The sequence below is a fragment of the Melozone crissalis genome, unplaced genomic scaffold (assembly GCF_028551555.1).
Source record: "Melozone crissalis strain CALT ecotype California unplaced genomic scaffold, PUWL_Pcris_2 ptg000027l_1, whole genome shotgun sequence".
Lineage (NCBI taxonomy): Eukaryota > Metazoa > Chordata > Aves > Passeriformes > Passerellidae > Melozone > Melozone crissalis.
The window spans coordinates 22252660-22268651 of NW_026535805.1; the positions used below are offsets into that span (position 1 = coordinate 22252660).

Below are 15992 nucleotides of genomic sequence, written 5' to 3' on the forward strand. Positions count from 1 at the left end.
GGTTCTTTTTCAGGGCTATGAGTCTGGCTGTGAGGCTTCTGCTACCCCAGGCTTCTGCTGGGGCCTTGGTACATGGGGTTAACTTCCTAATGCTGTTTTGGGGACTGATTAAAACTGTTAGGACTTTCAATTAGATTTATGCTTTTTTTTTTTTTTTTTTTTTTTAGGGGAATTTGTGAGGTTTTAGCAGTATTAAAAGATCAGGCATTCATAGACATGCTGACTTGGTTAACACTTCCAGTTAATGCATCAAATGTTTTAAAATCACCAGGGTGGAAGACTTGTGAAAGTGTAAAGTATTTTTCTTATTTACTTTGTCTAATATTTATTAGGCACCTGCTTGAGAAAAAACATGTTGCTCTTTGTGATAGTTTTTAAATTAAAAAAGTCTGTTAAAGCAGAGATTCCCCACAAACCCTTCACAAGGCAATCATCATCTTGTACCACTGTTCCTTGCTTGCTCCTGCTGGCTGCCAAGGTAGTGGTGCCAAGTACCACTTCAGGACCATGCAGAAGTGGCACTTCTGCCTCACAGGGAGCACTTTGACTTATTTGGCCATATTTGCTGAGGAACTGCTGTGTTGCCAGGAGCAGGAGTGGCTTCATGTGGTTTTGACTGAGAGGTGCAGACCAGGAAAAACTGCAGGGATCAGGGCTTTAGAGAACTTCTGTTTATTCAATAACTCCCTGACAACCAGCAACAATGAGAAAGCAAACATTGAAAAGGTTCATCATAGAGCCAGTTTTCATGCTCAGTTTCTTTTACAAACTAAGGTCAGCCACCAGCCTAGGCAATTACCAGCCTAAACAATTTCTTAGGTATGAAATCTCATGTTTTAAGAGTACATCCCCTGCTTTTCTGAACTTAAAATACATTAAATGGATGAAGAAGGTAAATTATGATGGACTGTTACTGGAATTTCTTTTATTTTTGCTGGAATAAAAGCTGAGTGTCACATTTGTCACTCAGACAGCTCCCTGTCAATGTCAAGGTTGGAATATCTTTTCCTTGACTATGATGTCTAGAAATTGCCTCACAAAATCCAGATTGTCATAATGCCTTACCTGAGGTGCCTAAAGAGAAGTACTTGTTGAGAGAGACTCTTGGCAAATGTTCCCTCTTTCCAGATCCCATCATTCTTAATCTTGAGATTATATTTCCTTCATTTATACTTTGGAGAAATCATGACCAGGACATGGAGTTTCCATGCACCTGCTACAAAATGTGATGTCAGTGTGACAAGCCATGAACAGGCTTTTTATTTGTACCTTATTGTACACCATAACCTTTATGCTGGCAGCTGACAACTGCTCACCATTTGAACTTGGAGCCTTTGAACTGTTTAGTGGTTTTTTTGTGGGCATGTGTTGTTTTCTATACTTAAAAAAAAAAAAAAAGTAAAAATACCCAAAACAAAACAAACATCAAAATTCCCCCCAAAATCACACCCAACTTGCGTACAGTTTCTGGAGTCTGAAGATACTCTGCATTCAACCTGGGCTAAAACAAAACCTCTCTTGGATAAAGAAAATAAACCACAGGTTTTGCTGTATCAGTATGACACATTTGTTCATGGTGACTTTTGTCACACTTCCCTAGAATGGGCTTTGGAAGCAAGAGCATGGAAGCAGACACTTTTAAGGAGGAAGATCATCCCACAGCAGACTGCCAGTGATCTGACAATCAGGGTACCATCTTCCAGTATGACTGAGAGGATTTTATCTTCTTTATACCCAGGTTGGGTTGAGAGTATGAGTGAGTCCTCCAGCAAGAGCTTTTTAGAATTGAAAATCTATATTTTTTTCAAAGTTCTTCCCATGTTCTAATCATAAAGGGTGTGACTAAGTCATCTCAGACAGCCGTGTCTTTTGTTGTTCCCCCATGCACATATAAAAATACTTCATAGCACATCTAGTTTGACCAGTTTGGATGGAATAATTCATAACCAAAATTCTATTTATTTCAGTTGTGACATGAGGAATATCTTCTTGCAAAGGTGCACTCAAGAAAATAGGCATAACTTTAGGCACAGTTAAAGGTAACAATAAAAACTAAGAGTTTATGGCCATCCCCTTGTCCTCTATCCTGGAAACTCTTGGAGCTAGCACTTTTTCAGGGAAATATGACCTTACATTATAACTTTCATAAAATAAAATGAAATTTTAGCAAGTTTCATCTACCTCACTAATGAGTATAATACCTGTTGCTAGCTAACAAAATAAAAGGGGCTTTGCTTCATTTCTTCTCAGCCTCCTGGGTTCAGAGAACCTTCTGTAGGAATGACAAAATATTGGGCTGAATGAACAATGGACAAGCAGATCATTGCAGCATTGGGGTCAGCTGGGGCTGTCACTGAACATGTTCCCAGCAGCTGGAAAAGCTGTGTGTCTGTCAGAGCTGTGGAGCACGTGTGCAGACAGGAGGTGTATGCTGGGGTGGATGCACCAGGTGGGAAGCAAGGATTAACCACCACTCCAACAGAGATCACCAAAAACCAGGATTTCTGCAGCTTGGGCTGTCTGCTTGCATTGTGGGGCCCTTTCTGAGCTTCCTGATGGTGCCAGCAGTGCAAAGAAACATGAGACTGAAGGGAACGAGAAACTTGAGGAAGAACACAGCATCAGATCTGTTTGAAGGTCTTGTTTTCAAACTTGATGGTGTGTGACAATCAGGGTTTTTGGGGCAGGATAAGCAGGATTTCAGCCATTGACCCTGCAGCCAGAAGCTAAGCCACAGCAGCAGTGGCACAAACAGGCCTGGCTGTCATTTTACCAGACGTCCTGATGCAGCTTTGCCACTGTGAATTAGCTGTCAAGAGCCATTGCTCTACACTAGGGAGACAACCTGAGAATGAGAGAGGACAAAGACTATGGCTGAGTAAATTCAAGCCTTTTCTCTGAGTAAAAGAACAGGATGATGAAACCTTCATCATTGAAATGGCAGGCAAAAGTCATCAAGCTGTCTGGGGTGATCAGGTGGAACAAGTACTCAGTCTGTGGCTTCCAAGTTTTCTAATCAAAGCAGAACCTCCACAGAATAATTATTTTGCTCATTAATCTCTGCCCAAATGCCACAATTAGCAAAGTGTTTGTTGTTACTGCCAGCAGTTCATTGGGAGCAGAACTGTTCTGTGGCTGTGCCACATTTTTTGAGTTCTCAGGAAGGGCTGAAGTGTGAGAAGGAAAGTGTCTTAAGTCTTCTATGCTTCATCATATAAATTTCTCTTCCCCTTCCCCAGTGCTGTGAATCCTTTAATGCATTTCTGAAGAAAGCAAGTACAATTAGTATTATGAACTCAGGACAAAGCTCATACAGTAAGAAATATATTTATAGGATTCTCTTTGGGTGCATTTGGATATCCAGCTACCTTTAGCTAACACATAAGGCCACAGACAAAATGCTGACTTGAATTAAAAGGAAGAAAAAACTGCACTCAAAGTCCTCTTTTGTTACTGGAAGCAGTGTAGGTTTAGAATAGCAAAGGACACTGCATGAATTTGGTCTCATTAAGCTTTAAAGACATAAAATATGAAGATCTAGTAGGGCTATGATGTATCTTATCAAGGTAAAGGTAGTTGCTTTAATATTGCCATACATTTAAAAAAGTAAGACAGCATTCAAGAGTAGTAAGTTGGGATCTTCCTGAGTCTGTGCCAGACACGTTTCAAATCCACAGGTCAGCTTTCTTCCAAAAAATGCCTTAACTGAGGGGTGAGGCATTTTCAGTCTTAGCCATTCTCTTTCTACTTGTTGAAGTTAGGTCACAGGACAGAGAGGATTCATGGTATCAAGAAAGAAAATAAAAAGCAAACCTATTTCATAAAGGTGGTTTGGAGTTTTTTTTCCTGGAAGTAGTGAATGTGGACTTTGGTCCCTATGCAGAACTGCTTATGTTTTTTCCACTGGTAATTCTTTAACAGAATGTGTAACCAGCCATCCAGAGCTAAAAGGAAAACCTTCCCCACTCTTGCACTAATGTATGCCTCAGAAATATTTTCAGATACATAACTTTTACCTGCTAGTGGACTTGAGAAGACTTAGGGTGAATGGGCGGTTTTTTGCATGCTCAGGAGTACTTTGGAAATTCTCTTTAATTCAACATTCCTGTATCATATAATAATTTTTGTTACAAGTTATGATTACAGCAAGCAGGTTTTACAATTAAAATAAAATAACAAAAGCAGATTTTCATTATTTCATTCTGAACATGCAAACCACCAGGAAACATAAAAGCAACATTTTTTTCATGTCTTAACAGTTTAGCAAGAGATTTTTAGTGTAATGCAAAAATACTTGTCTTAGGCTTCTCTTAATTTTTCTTCTCTGGTGATTACTTTTAGGCTTTTCTGTTTCTCCTGGGATTCCTTCTCACCTAGCAGCCACGATGCCACTCCTTCCATGCTTTCCAGCTACTTTCATTCCTGTCTACTTCCCATCACAAATTGATCCCAGGCTGAGAGCCTGGAATTCTCACAGAGGTCTCCCTTGGCAATGTGCTCTGCTTGGCAAAGCAGATCCCGGGAGTTCATGCCAAACAAGAGCAGTTCAGAAATCCCAGGACAACACGTGCAGCTTTCAGGTCCAGCTGGGCAAAAAGTGCTGGAAAGGAAATCTGAACCTATGTCTACTGTGCGACTCCTGTGAATCTTTGCCTTTGATAGTGATTTGAACTGATTTTATTGCAGGTCAGGGGAAGGTGCTTGGGTTTTATGGTGGCTTGTAATAAAAGCTTTTAAAGTACTGTAAACTTGATTGTTTTGGTTTTTTTACTTCTCAAATCCCAGTCATCCTGCCTCTTATATTGAGAGAATTTGCATCTTGTAGATAAAAATGGAGAAGTCATTAAGCTGGGGAAGCTAAGTTATATGAAGTAAGGAATATGTTATATTTAGGAGGAAAAGCATAAGTAGGATGTGGCTATAGCTTCCAAAGGTGTGAGAACATGTTTCTGTAGCTAAGAAGGCCTGCTCTCTGTCAGCAAGCTTGGTTTTTCTCACACTGATATATAGTTGCATCACTGAGAATTAAAACAATGTAAGCTGCTACTTGGCATCTTCTCTTGGCAACACTTTGCCAGCCTTGTCTTCTGTGGGAAAATACCAAAGGGTAAGAAAGAATAAAAGAGCAATTTGCAAGAAATCAAAAGTTGATTTCAAAACGGGGAAAAAAGGAGCATAAAGAAGTTGGAATAAACAGCTTAAAAAGGATGAGAATATAAATGTAATCCAGACAGAGATTCCTGGATTCCTTTGAACTTCTATAGTGAAACCTGACTGTGATACCACGAGCCACTCCCACAGTACAATTGAAATTTTAATCTCATATTCTTCAAGCTAGCTCAGGTACTCTCACTGAAAGAGTCAGGTCTCGTCCTTGGAGCTATTATTTTCTTGCTGGTTTACACTGAACTTGGATCCATTGTCCAGTGAAGAGTACAGTAGAGCTTCAGAAATACTTCTGACAGTATTTCTGAATCCCCTGGTGAGGGGGATTGGGAGGTAGCCTGTGCATGGATGAATCACTGAATCACAGAATGACAGATCCTCAGAACAGTTTGGGTTGAATCCCTTACCAAGGCAGGGTCACTTTAATCAGGTGATGCAGGAACTCAACCAGATGGCTTTTGAACCCCTCCAGAGAGGGAGATCCCATGACCTCCCGGGCAGCCTGTTCCAGTGTTCTGCCATGCTTAGTCTAAAGAAGTGTTAAGGCCGAACTTCTTGTGTCCATTACTCCTTGTCCTGACTCTGGACACCACAAAAAAAAAAAAAAAAAAAAAAAAAAAAAAAAAAAAAAAAAAAAGAGTCTGGCACCATCCTTTTGGCTTCTCCAGAATAAACAGGCCCAGCTCCTGCAGTCTCTCCTCATAAGAGAGATGCTCCAGTCCCCTCATCACCTTTGTGGCCACCCTGCTGCACCCTCACCAGTTAATCCTTGTTTTTCTTAAGCTGTGGAGACCAGAATTGCACACAGTACCCCAGATGTTGCCTCACTAGGGCTGGACCTGCTGACACTGTTCCCGATGCACCCCAGGATCTCTCAGGTTCTCCTGGCCATGAGAGCACAGGTGGCTCATGGTCAGCTTGCCATCCACCAATATCCCCAGGCCCTCCTCAGCAGAGCTGCTCCCTAGGAGCTCAGTCCCCAGACTGTGCTGGCATTTGGTGTTGTTCCTCCCCAGGTGCAGGACCCTGCACTTGTCCTTGTTGAACCTCATTAGGTTTTTCTCTGTCCAACTCTCCGGCCTACCAAGGTCCCCCTGAATGGCAGCACAGCCTTCGGGTGGATCAGACATTCGCCCAGTTTAGTATCAACAGTAAACTTGCTTAGGATGATTCCTATCCCTTCATCCAGGTTGCTGACAAACAGGTGGAATAAGACTGGACAGCAGGAAGCTGACAGCAAGAGCACAATAGGACAGGAGGAGGTATGACTGCTTTTTATGAACAGCAGTGCTAACTGCAGCCTGCCTCACATGTAAAACTGAGGCTTGAAAAGGCAGAGGCATTATAATATCAGGGTAACTTCCAGCTAGATCTGGTCAGTGCACGGTCTTTGAAATATGCATCAGTTGAATTTGCATTTAGGGAACTTGTTGTTATCTTATTGCAAAACTTACATACCTTTGTGGTGATTTCTCATGGTCATCGCCTCACAGCACAACCAACAAACCACAACTCTCCTCTCAACTACCTGTCCCACTCATTTATAGCACTCATCCTTATTGGACGCCGCTGTGGCCTGTTAAGGGCAGGCCTGTTCCTAATCCTTGGTAATTAGTACAGCTGCAATTCCTCAGGGCTGAGATTGCCTTCTGCACTTACATTCCATCCCCCCACAAGGACTGGGCTAGCTCACACTTCTCTGACTGTTGTGATGAGTCTGGAAACACAAACATGAGCATATCAACAGTTTGCTTAACATTTCACAGTCTTATTTAAAGGAATAAGCACAGAACCATTGCTTCAGTCTACAGAGAGCCCCACATATAACCTTTCCAGACAAGATGCAAAAGAAAAGAGAAGAAAAGAAAAGTGAATTGCACAGCTGCTTTGACACATTGCTCTTACCTTGCACTAGGAAGCACTGGTTGAAAATTAAAGAGCTTGGGCACCTCTCCTATTAAAGCATTCTGGAGGTGGCATATCCCCACATGTGAGACCTGTTCAGAAGGGACACCTGGGTTCTGCATCTCTTGCTGCTGTCAACCTCCTGTGTCACCTCTGCCTCCTCAGCCACATTCTGGTGCAAGGCAGGCGGGAAGGTTGCAGAAACAGCACTGCTTGTCTTCTGTGGGACTGGAGATGTTTGGGGATATTTGGTGTGTAGCTGGGAAAGACTGAGGGATGAACACAAACTTTTGTATTCCTGTTGTTGGACCAGAAATTCCTTCCAGTGCGTTGCAAAGGACTTCAATAGCACTGGCTGCATTGACATGATGAAGTGAGTTATATAGTTCCTGCTACAGCAACAATATGTGGTATGAATGAGCAAGTAAAGGCTTTTTGCTCCAGTTGTCAGCCCTAACTTGACCTGAAAGAGCAACTTACCACTAGCTGACACTCAGAAGAAAAAATAATTGAAGCAGAAGCTGCCTTCTTGTGGTGAACATAGCCAGTGAGCTTCAATAGGAAGATGCACACGTTTACAATTTTGTGAAATAGAATAGAAAATTCCTGGTTAGAAAGTCTCATGTGTACAAATATTGGTTATTAAACTCTTTAATGAATTGGCTTACAAGTCACATAATTACAGACACACAAGTTGTTCAGTACTGTCTAGCAGTGCCTTACTGCCACATTCTGTAGTGAACACATTAAGCAAGCACTACAAATCTCTATAGGCAGGGAACATGCATCTTACCTTATCCTTTCCATGACTCCAGCCCTAGATTTGAGGATCAAAACCCTATTTTTTTCCCACAGATTGCATCCTTCCACCTACTTAATTCAATTGCATTCTGTAAAATGTTTTCAAAAACCAGAACCTTGTGTATGTTGTTGAAAACACAAACATTTCTAATTATTTTAGGATGTTTATTTTTCATTTATTCATTCTGTAAAGACTGTTTACATTGTCCTTTTTCCTGCTGCTTAGAGAGCAGTCAATTAAAAGACATATATTTCTCTGAAACTTTTTCTGCTACTGAAGAAGAACAAGGAGAACAAGTAAAGGAGGAGATTTCTTCATCTCACTCTGGCATAGAGAGAAAGATAGAAATATAGAAGCCAGGTGAGAAATTATCAGTCAGTCAGCCTGCAAACACATGTTTTCCCTTGATGGTGTATATATACTCTTTGTTTTATATATTCAACACAACAGCTCTTTCTTTTGCTTGAGACTGGCAGGTGTGCATGGGCAGAAATTTGGCAGGTCTATGGCCTGACAGCTGATCTACTTCTGTATTATGGAGTGTTGATCTAGCCCATATGAATGAACTGGTGTTGTAACTGTGACCTTCAAAGCATAGTAGGAAGGCAAAAGTTGGCAGGGAGAGATAAAATCTACTGATATGCCATCACTTCTGCAGTGGCCATCAGTTTATGATGGCATCTCATTCACCCCTGTTGTTCTTCTGCCTCTTCAGCTGTGCCAAGGCCAATTCTTATATGCCTATATATTGAACAGGGCAGTGAAGTAACCCTTACTAAAATTATATGGAGAGAAGTGTAACATTTAACTTGGATCACTTTTCTGATCTTGTTCATCACTACACTGCAAAAGAGCACTGTGGGGCTGCTCGCAATGGGCAAGAATGGCTGGGCTGGCACTTGTGATGGAAAAAATGCTCAGAGTTATTATCTTTCCTCAACTGAGGCACATAGAAGCAGCAGGTGTTTGGCATGCTGAGCCTCTCATCAAGTATAAAAAAGAAGCAGCAAACTTGTAGGAAAGCACAGATTGAGAGCAAATGTCATGAAAATTTTCATGTGTTAACCATATGGGGAGTTGCACAGAGAAGTAAGAGAGAGACCTCCAGAGCAGAAGGCTGGGAAGATGTGGCAGAACCATATGCATGTCTGGGCAAGTGGCCCTGTCCATGTATGCATTTTTGGATCAGCAGTGAGCTTCTGAAGTTTGTCTCCCAGTCACCCCTACTTGTTGTGCTTTGGTTCACATTGTGACATTGCCGTGAGCTGATTGAAGCTAAAGCACAGAATGTTCTCCAGCTCTTCATGGCATTTTCACTGTGGCAACAGGCTATATTTGGTTTGAAGCAAGCTTCACTGAAATGAGTATTGCCTAATGTTGAGTCCTCTTTAGCAAGAGTTTTCCATGCAAATCTAATATTATTAGCTCATGGTGTGGTGATAGAGACAGACTGACAAATGAAAAGGCTGTCCATGGTAGAGTGGTGCTGGGTACAGATGGAGTGTAGGGAGAACAGTGATGTGCTGCACAACCAGCAATTCTGTTAACCCAATAATTTTTTAATATTTAGTAGAAATTGTTAATAAGTGACTAAATTAAGGGTCAAGTACATTTCCTTTGAAATATGTTCATGTATGCTGTACTATGCTTCATTTTGAGCCAGCTTTCATTATCACCCTCTACAACATTATGGACATTATTTTTTTCTACTCTGTCACTCTTCACCATCTAATCCAAGCCATTCTATCAGAAATAGAGTGAGTTCTTTGTGATTGTCATCAACCCTGCTCTGAAGAAAATGACTGAAATGTTTTTTCTTCTGACTACTTTTTACCTATTTCTAAGGACCAGCTGACACCAGTCAAAAACTTTTGCTTGCTGGAAGCATAATTAATGCTTGATCTAGACAGGATATTTTAAAGTGAGAGCTGGATTCACACAATAGGGAGATTTTACTAACAATCTTCCCATTTTAAAAGAATTGCAGAGACTGTTTACAGTTCTTAACTCCATATCACCTCCACACAAATTATCAAAAGAAAACTAACTAAAGAATGTTACAAATAAGTACCTCTCTTTTCCTTGCCTAGGCAAATCACACCAGCAACTGGTATTTAGACAGAAGACTTCTGAAAAATTTGTTGAAGAGCAACTTAAAACTTTTCTCATATAAAAACAGCAGAAGGAACAACAGGTACTGTTGCTAATGGTGTATTCACTTTGGTTTTTAACAAATCCTCATGGACAGAGATACTACGGGGGCTCTGTTTGGGTTCATTACATGCTAACACATTTTTCCACTGCTCTTTCATGTGATATTGGAAGAAGAAGGGCTGTATCACAATCCATTCCTCCATGATTTCCCACTGAATTCCTCTGTTTCCACCTATTTTCTGGGTCATAGTTTATGCCCAGGTCTCAAGACACTTAGTTAAATTAGACATCAAGGTTGACTCTGTTTGCTCCATAATAACTGATCTCTTATGTGCCACTGCTGTGAGAATGGGGGCATTTCCAAATACAGGTTTTATACAAAGGTCATGTACAGTGAGAATGTTCTGCTTTTTGCCATGGGTACAGTTTGAGATGAGCTTATGCCTGACACCTCTAGGTGTCAGACTTGGCATTTGGTTCAGCTTGGTGACTTGGAAGTTCCATCACTTGTGTGTTTCATCACTCAGAAATTTTCTCCAGGTCTCCTTGGCAAAACAACATTTCAAAATGATGTATTTATGTAAAAACTATTGTAAAAACTACTGGGAAAACTACTCTAAAAATTATTGCAAAAACTACTGAAACTTCCCCTGAAAACAAAGAAGGACAGAACTTTTCTTATCTTCTATCATATAGACATTTAGCACCATCTTAACCCTTTGACTCTACTAATGAATGAGTGAATGGAGACATCACATAGAGACTGCTTCTAAAACAGCGTTTCTCCCACCTTCCCTGGCATGTCAGGACTGTTTCTTATGTACTCAGTGATCTGTACCCAGAGTCTTTCAGATTTCTGGTGTCTCAGTTTCTCCAGTTATTGTAAATATCTTCCTTTCTGGAGAATGATTCTGTCTGTGATTGTCAGGATTTAATTTTTATTTTCTTCCAGAGGAAGCCAAAAATAACACACCCAAAGGTCTTTCTGAAATTGAGAGAAGGCATGGCAAGGCTCAGAAAAATTAAAAAGAAGCCTTTAAAAGAAGACAGCAAGCATTCCAAACCAGAAGAGCTGGTTTGAATTACTGGGGTCATTTGTCCTAGTCTGACCAAGTGAACTGAGGCATACTGCAGTCAGGGGAATGTGCTCAGCTAAATCTGCAGGTCAGTAGCTCCATGCAGATGGATACACATGAAAAAAAAGCAGACTGTGCTTTGGCTGACAGGGAGACAAAGGTTAAGACTGACTGTGAAAAAAAAAGTAGTTGAACAAAGTGCAGAAGAAAAATAAGATGGGGGAGATGAAGACTCAAAGGAAAATCTTGGTGACTCACCACAGAGAAGATGGCCTGAAATCCTGCAACCATGTCCCAAGACAGTGACAGACACAAACCAACAAGTAGGTGAGGAAATAGAGACTCATCACATGAATCCTCTAGAAAAAGCAGGCAAAACTGCTGGAAGATTTGTAGAGCGTACTCTGCAAAAGGACCTAGGTAGGGTTGATCAGCCTCTGGAAGGTCATCTCATAGAGGGAGCAAAAACTCCCTAGGAAGTCCTACAGAGGCATAATGCCTCTGTATGTATGGTGTAGGATGTAGATACAAATCATATCCAGGAGGCAGAGTGGAGAACAGGTCCTGCATTCACACAGGATCAGAAGTGGGTTCAGGTCTGCCCACAGGAAGTTGTTCTGGGGAGCCAGAACTCAGAAACCCAAGGCAAATCCGTACTGGGCTTAAGATGGTAAATGACAAGATAATATCAATTACTTGTAGCTCACCTGAGGCTGTGGAGAAGGGAAGTTCATCCTCAACCTTGTAGCAAGAGTGGAAAAAGAAGGAACAGTTTTCGGAAATTGCATCTTTCTCCTGTGAGTCAATTTGCTTACCCCCAAAAAGTGATGATGACCCCAAATCTCACCATGCTCAATATCCCTCCCAGCATGTGCCTCAGGGAGCAGATCACACTGACAGACATTTGGATCTTTCTGATGGTGATTATCCTAGCAATAAACCCAGTGGAACAGAAGAAAAATCTCTGTTTGAGATGCAGCAGATCACCACCAAGAAAACAATATATATTCAAGCAATTTCAGGTCAACAAGATGTCTCCTGCAGCAGAAGCAGAAGTGATTCTAGTGCTGGAGCTGTTGGTCTGAAAGGGAGCAAGGCTCCCTCTTCTTTTCAGCAGTCCCTATTTAATTTCACAAGATTGAAAAGGAGAGAGCATGAGCTTGAGTCAAAGAATGGGAAGAGGGCCAGCAATGTTAAAAGCTTACATCTGCCATCTTCAAGAGTGGAGTTTCCTAGTTTCAAAATTATAGAATCCCCTGAAGTGGAGGAACTGTAGAAAAAAACCTGTTTGCAGAGGCATTGGGTAAGAACTACCCAAGTGTTGGTTTGTGTTTACTTTTCATCGGGGAAAAGCTTTTGTCTTGGATTTATGACTCATTCTGCCTGTGCTCCCTAGCTATATGCCCACCTCTGTCGGTATTTCTCAGAAATACTGGAAAAAACAGAGATGAGAGAAGTATACATCTGCAAGCTCCTAGCTTCTCTGTCATCGCTAGTCATGCTTCCTAAGTCTGTTGTTGGAAGTTCACCTTCAGGTGCAGACTTTTGATCCCATGAAATGGGTGCAGTGTTGAATGAATCCTTGAAGTCAGGGCTAGATTTCCCTGTAGCTTAGGTATGACTCGCCCTTTGACAGTGAAATGTTCACATTTTTTATTTAAGTTCCTCAGAGATACCATATGTGACTTTTTAAAAAATGGGTAAACTACCTCCCAAATTTGCATGTTTTTTCTCCTAAGACACAGAAAGCTTCAGATCAGTGACAATGTTACAATTTCCTAAGAACATCTTCACTCAGTTTTTCCTTAATGTGGTCCCAGCTTTTTGGTCAATCCATGTTTCTCAGCTATGGACCCTTATTTCTTGATCTTACTTCTGGTAATGAAATGGTATCCTGCTTCAGCAGTCCATTTTATTAAACAGGTTCCTGACATTTCTTAGTTTCCACTGAATGATTTCCCACACCTTGATTCCTCATCCTAGATCCATTTGCTTTCTCTTTATGTAAGATCAGTCAGAGTAAGTTTTCCTATCTGCAATAATCACCAGGGCAGAAATATTCACTTCTGATGGCTCTCAATTGCTCTGTCACAATCCACTAAGCACACTATACTCTGTGTCAGACTTATGTTAAAAAAGGTTTCCTGAGGCCTCTTTGGAAGTTATATTCGTATTTAAGAGGAACCATCACGTGGCATTCACATTCCTAAAAAGGAGTTCAGCTACTGACACTAATATACACCAAATCTGTTTCATTTGCTGAATTTGTAGGGTTTGGATTGCACTACTAGGACCTATGGGAAGGGAATACTTGCATAATTAGGCAAAACACATAAATTATTTTTGATAGCTTAAGCAATAAAGTTTATTGCACTTATGATGAAGTCAGTGGTTTTAAAAACATAGTGAGGGTCCATAAATATTCACATAAAGGTTCTGGGTATTATCATAGATACCTGTCCAGAAGAAACCTGGAGCATTCTTAGCAGACTGATGTACACCACAGAAGAATCCCTTCACTGACTGTGGTGAGAGAAGAACATGAGAAGAAGCAACACATTTTTGTAGGTAAATGTGTACACACAAGAAACTGATTTGTGTGTGCAGTGAATAAAATATTTCTTTCAGTATCCTTAAAAACAGGTTGCTAAATTCTTACTTACCAGCTAGCTTCTTTCCAGGGGCATCTGTGTTGTTTTTGAACTGAAACACTTATTTAGCCATCTAGATTAAAAGTAAAGCACCTCACTGAAGGAGGCCAGCTCTCAAAACACTTCTGCAGTTAGGGTCTAAAGCTGAGTAATGTCAAATGCTTCCCATAATTTGCCGAATATCTTTGGATTACAGTGAGAGCAGTAAGAAGTCATGCTATTTTTTTTTTTTAATATAAAATCAGGCTGCTGATAGAGTAAAGGATAAACTTCTCACATTCACATCAGGGTAGCACATATTTCTGAGGTTAACAAAAAGTGTAGAGCACACATCAATGCCAACAGCATTCTTATTTCAGGAATACTACTCTTTTGATGAGAATGAGGATGTGTTTGTTACCATATAAATTTAAGTTGAAAATTCAAGAGAGCCACCTTTGTAATTTGTAATTATTAAATGCTGTAAAAGTTTTAGTTTGCTTTGGTTTTTGTTTACATCTTCATGGAAGAAAATAACACAAAATCCCTGCAATGAATAATTTTGGAATTATGGGGTTTGTAATGGAAGTGTCTTCGCAGCGCTAACTAATGTAGGCTAAACAAATGCCTCTAATAAAAATTGAGCTTACTTACAATCAAATAAGAATATTTAATGTGATGAAATCTATTAGAAATTAGTAGGTGCCATCTGCTATAAACACAGGAGGGATTCTTTTCCTCTTTGCATTTCAAAATTAGTTCTTAACTGGTGCAAAATTAGCATAATTTAGTATTTAGTATTTAGTTTTTAGTATTTAGTATTTAGTTTTTTGGCTTTTTTAGTTTTTGGAGCAAAGTAAATTATGCAAAGTAAAAAGTTATTTTTCAGATCTGCTTGTCCATTCTTCTTCTTTTCAAAGATGATGGAAGTAGTGCAGAAGGCTATTTTACATTTATTTGTTTGTATCATTTTCTCCTCTAGCTGCCTTTCAGCAAATTGCTCACACTGTATTAAAAATTAATGATTTCATTAAAGATCCTTCCTGTATCTCTTGTTGACCATGATAGGTGTTCCAGATGTATTTGTGGGATCTGGCAATTCATGAAACTACTAATGAAATTAAGTGCTGCTTTTACTTTTACTGCTGTAAATTTTGACTGTGGAGTGATGTGCTGGTGCAGAATTACTGCAGTGCCAAATTCTGCCAGCACTGTACTCTCTGCCTGCTGACTGTGCTGCCTTACCAATGCAATTACTTTGGCTTTTTCATAATAACGCATATTTTTAAAAGAGCTTGCATGGATTTATTCATGTCATTAGCCACAGTAGCCTCTAGCATTTCCACACAGATGTTTATCCAAAAATGCCTGCCCAGTATAATGTGTACATCTTTTCACTCACTTTTTCTAATTTATGAGCTAAAACTAATTGCAAAAGGCAGCTTGTCCTCCCTGGCTGTGTTGGCCCCGTGCTGATTTATGCAATCCAAGAATCTGCTTTGCATTTTTAAATCAGTAACCCTGTTAGGAGCCCAAGATTACTGCCCATTGATAACAGTTCACTTGTGCTGCGTGACAACTTGTGCTCGCTGGAAGCAATGAAAATCCTTTTCAGAGCAGCACAACATGCCCAAACCTGCCCAAACCTATCCATTCCTTTGTTTCCAAGCACTTTGTTTTCAGACCTTTCCAGGCACAAACAATATAAGCAAGAGGGTAAAGCCAGTTGGGATGCAGTGTCTTGTGTGTGTCTGGTGCCTAAGACAGCCTGGACCGTGCTCAAGGCATCAGCCTGTGGCTCCACCCCTGCAGCACTGAGGCTGTTCTGCTGGCACTGGGTGTCAGCCAGAGGATTCTGTGATGGTTGTTTTCTTGTTCCTCCAACAAGTGCAGCTTATTTGCCATTTTTAATGCACAATTTCCATATACTGTGGAATCTGCACACTTTCTGGACCAATGGCAGCAGACACCGTATTGGTGGTTGGTTAATTTTTTCCTACCTGCATCTCACTGAAAAACCTTGTCTCAGAAAAAAGACTTTTGCTTCATGTATGTTCTTGCTTCCCAGGCAGGCCTGTATCAATTTTCCTCATGCAGAGGTGTGCCTGGCATGCAAGCAAGAATTTCAGTCCATGCAAAGTGCTTAGCCATTTCTAATGTATTTTCTGTGTTCTGCACCTAGCTCCTATTTGTAATTTATAGCTGGGTTATGAACTGTTCGTCAATAGCTCCAAAGAAGTGTAACAAGTGCTTCTGGTA

At 40.5% G+C, this 15992-nt stretch overlaps 1 pseudogene; it reads left to right on the forward strand.

Annotated features, from left to right (window-relative positions):
- Positions 1-4492: 4492 nt before the first annotated feature.
- LOC128938684 (centromere protein J-like) overlaps positions 4493-15992 on the forward strand; it is a 28947-nt pseudogene continuing 17447 nt past the window's right edge.